This window comes from Sorex araneus, chromosome 2 (assembly GCF_027595985.1).
Source record: "Sorex araneus isolate mSorAra2 chromosome 2, mSorAra2.pri, whole genome shotgun sequence".
NCBI classification, from domain to species: domain Eukaryota; kingdom Metazoa; phylum Chordata; class Mammalia; order Eulipotyphla; family Soricidae; genus Sorex; species Sorex araneus.
Window position 1 is genome coordinate 295738658 of NC_073303.1, and position 4478 is coordinate 295743135.

A 4478-nucleotide genomic window follows, 5' to 3' on the forward strand; every position below is an offset into this window, starting at 1 on the left:
ACTTTTCTTCTGTCTTCATCTAGCATATCCTCTAGTTTCACCCATGCCAAAAATTTGTATGATTTCATCTTTTTTCTTAAGCTGTGTAGTATGCCATTGTGTATAAAACCACAATTTCTTGATCCGCTTGTTGGTGGTTGGACATTTCAGTTAAGTTCATAGCTTGGCTATTGTACTAAGAGTTTCAAGAACATAGGTGTGAATGTATTTTTTTGAATTCATGTTTCTTAATTTTTATTTTGGGTTTTCTTTTTTTTTTTTTTTTTGATTGGGGAAAGCATACCTGGAGATGCTCAGAGCTTACTCCTGGCTCTGCACTTAGGGATCACTCATGGTGATGCTCAGGGAAACGTACAGGATGCGTAAGATCCAATTCAGGTCAGCCAAGTACACTGCCCACTCTACTCCAGCCCCAAATGTTTCTTAGTTTGGGGAGTAGATGCCAAGAATTGGTATTACTGGGTTGTTTGTTCCACTCTTACTTTTTTTTTTTTTTTGATCTCTTGGAAGCATTTTATTTATTTTTTTTTTATATTTTATTTTTTTTTATTTTTTTTAAATTTATTTATTTTTAATTAGAGAATCACCGTGAGGGTACAGTTACAGATTTATACACTTTTGTGCTCATACTTCCCTCATACAAAGTTTGGGAACCCATCCCTTCACCAGTGCCCATTCTCCACCACCCGTAAACCCAGTGTCCCTCCCACCCTCCCCAATCCCATCTCCCCCCCACCCCACCCTGCCACTGTGGCAAGGCATTCCCTTCTGTTTTCTCTCTCTAATTAGCTGTTGTGGTTTGCAATAAAGGTGTTGTCCACTCTTACTTTTTAAAGAAATCTCCACATTGCTTTCCATCCAGAGCATGTGAGTTACTTTCTCACCACATCCTTGCAAATACTGACTATGGCCCCAATACTTTTTATTAGAAAACAAATTTGTCCTCTTCTTACTTGATTGAAATGCTTCACTTTTTATGGACTACTTTTCCAAATGCATTGGATCTATTACTAGAATTTTCTATTCTGCTTTCAAGAACCAGTGTGTCTACACCAAACAGGCTTTTGTTTAAAAGCAAAAGCTGGGAGTTGGGGGTCCAAGCACAAAGATAGCCTGTTTTGAGTCTTGGTACCACAGATATCCTTCCTCACCCCCACCTTCTATGGGTGTAAACAAGTGACTCTTGAGCACTGTACTATGAAATGTGAACTAGAATTTTCCCAGACCCCTAGGATCACTAGGATTTCCCCAATTAAAAAGTTTGGAATTGTATTTTAATAACCAGTAAGGCTTCGCTTACTTGGCCCTATTCCATTCTCTCGACCCATTGCTTCTTCTTTTTTTTTTCATGGTCTTCTTAGCTATTGTTGTTCCTTCAGACTATTCTTTCACATGAAACTTATAATTATTTTGTCTAGTTCCAGAAAAAGACCTGATGACATTTTTATTAAGACTGCATTGCATTTAAATATTGAACTGAGAGAATTCACATCTTTAGAGCATTGAGTTTTATAATCCAAAACACAATATGGTTTTCTATTAGTTACAAGTCTCTCTGCCTCTCTCTCTTTCTTTCTCTTTCTCAATCTGTTTCTCTCTTTTGTTTTTCAAGATTTGTATTTTTCCTTTCATGGAATTTCAGCAGTTCTAATTATGTATATCTCTAGGTATTTCTTCGTCTCTTGGTAATCTTATGAGAGCTCTTTTATTATATGTTGTTTTATTTGTGTAGATGAAGGTTATTGATTTTTGTTGATAATTTGCTACATTGATACTTCACATAAGTTCTGTTATTACTCCAAAATGTTTCAATTCTTTTATTTTGCGTTTTCATGTAGTGATATCATTTGCTTTGAACATTTATTTTTTATAATGGGGTTCTTTATATTTTCATTTCCTATTCAGATGCATTATATTTTTTTCTTGTGATGATACTTTTTTATCTTAGCAACAGTGATATCTTTAAACTTTTATGTCTCAACAACTTTCAAATATGACATGTATCACTGTGAACAGTAAAGTAGTTACCTGTTAATCTGAGGAGAGGAAAGACATAATGAGCCAGAACCTCAGTTCAACACCAGCTGTTTTAATGTTGGGGTAAATTTCTCATAAGGACCAAATATTCCCATTCAGTAGGAGCCATCTACTCCGGAGGTCAGGTGTATTTTCAAGGCAGCCGTTGGAGAATTTCCTGGATTAGAAAATTTTGTCAATTCTGACACAGATTACATTGGAACCACTTGGGATTAATTGACCTACTCAAGTTGGTTTTGACCAAGGTAAGGTTTCCATTTCCCATTTGTTCTTTGCATTCTTCTTCCGTTTGTTCAAACTCAACTGAGATGAGAACTTTTAAAAGTAGGGCATGGAAACTTTGTTAATTCTGTGCTAAAAGGAGCAGTTACTATGAAAGGACTCTGGTCACTCTATATCCTGGTATTTGTTTCAGATCAAAACAAAATTTTTATTCTGGTATTAGAAAAAGCATAGTTTAATCAGCCTCTACTGATGTATTTCACTCCTAGACAGACTCACAGTATCCCTTCCACACTCCCGTCATCTATGGGTACAAACAAGTGACTTTATGTTTTTGATTATAATTCTCTGGCATTTGTCAGGTTTGACAATTGTTTAATTCTATATCACCACACCACATTCAACACCGAAGTACCAATAATTCTTCCACCACTGTCCTTAGGATTCTTCCCTCACCTGTCTTTGGTTTATTGGTGGCTTTTTGTTTGTTTGTTTGTTGCTATACTTAATACTATAGATTTTTTTTCATATGGCTGCATGTAGTAGTAGCTCATATATTTTAATTGCTTATAAAATTCTATTCACTAATATACTAGAACTTAGACAGTCTCTCACCCTGTTTGTTCCATTGTAGGCCATGGGCCCCAATGTGGACTTCTTCAGGTGACCTTCTAGGTCCTATTTTGGCATGAAAATCACCGACAATGACCTTGTAGAAGGTATGATCTTCTTTATAGAGCTTCTCCAGCTCCACGTAGAACTTCTCAATTTCTTTGTCATCGTAGTTGGATGTTGGTGTATAGATGACAAAGATAGAAACTGCTATCAATGAGCCACATGTATTCAAATGTAAATGTCTGATTCGGGTTGTTAGCTTTGAATGAATCGATGCTCATGGCCAAGTTCATGTTGACAAGGACACGAATACCACTGATGCCTCTGTCGCATGTTCTGAGGAAGTTCTTCTCCAGTGTTGAAAACGGCATGAGGTGTTTGATGCCTTCTCATCTCAGTCAATCCAATGACACTGTACTTGATCTTCTGTGCTTGCACCATCAGGTCCACAGTAGCCACGCTCCAGGGTGCTTTCTGGACACTCACGCCGAGCCTCACCCATGAGTGAAGTCCCACAGAACCAGGTAATGTGGAAACTTGTGACCTTAAACTCTAGGCTCAACGGGACCCAGGAATAGAGATCCTCTGCCTGCTTCCCAATCTCCAGTGATCCAGCGGTTACACCTGTAAGACACACTCTGCCGGTGCCAGATAAATTCCTTATCAGCCAACCTCCACTACCCAACCACCACCACGCTCCAGGCTGCTTTCCGGATACACCATAAACACTTCCTACCCATTTTCCATAATTATTGTACCATATTTGATATGGTGTGAACCATTATAACACCTGTAATGGTGATTAGAAGCTGCCCTAAAAGCCTCCATCCCTCTTGGAGAGCCTGGCAAGCTATGGAGGGTATCCTGCCCGCAAAACAGAGTCTGGTAAGCTACCTGTGGCATATTCAATATGCCAAAAACAGTAACAACAATGGGCCTCAATCCCCTGACCCTGAAAGAGCCCCCAATATGGCAGCATTAAGAAGGACGAACAAGGAGAGGCTGCTAATATCTCAGGACAGAACTAGGCTGCCAAAACAAAGAAGGACTAAAATGACTGTTTGCACTTTTAACGCACATATACTAGCATTGGAAGCATCCATCGAGGACCTGATGGTTAAAATAATAAGGAAGAGGAAATAAATTTACCATACTGACCTCTACTGATACGTTGCCTTCATGTCATCTGTTTACAAAAAAAGCCCTTTACATATAAGTGAACCTGCAGAGTTCATGTTCATTTTACTAAAGGGCCAACTATGTGATATTTTTGACACAACTTTTATTTAACAACACATATGTGTGTCACTAGATGAAAGCTTCTCTTAGTACTCTTTTATTCCATTGTCAATTTATTACTTTTAACAGATGATTTTTGCATTATTTCTTTTGTTTTCAAATGCATTGGAGTTTCCTTCTGACTCAGGTCTAGTTATATACCTTTTAAAAAATAAGAAAGATTTATCTTAACTTGCCTTATTAAAAGAAACCTTGGGGCCTGGGGAAAACTGTTTGTCATCATAATTTCTTGAAGGAGGTAGGTAAAGCAGGCAGATAGGTTCCAATCATCTCTTTCAGTGTAATGTTTGTATTCTATTGCTGCA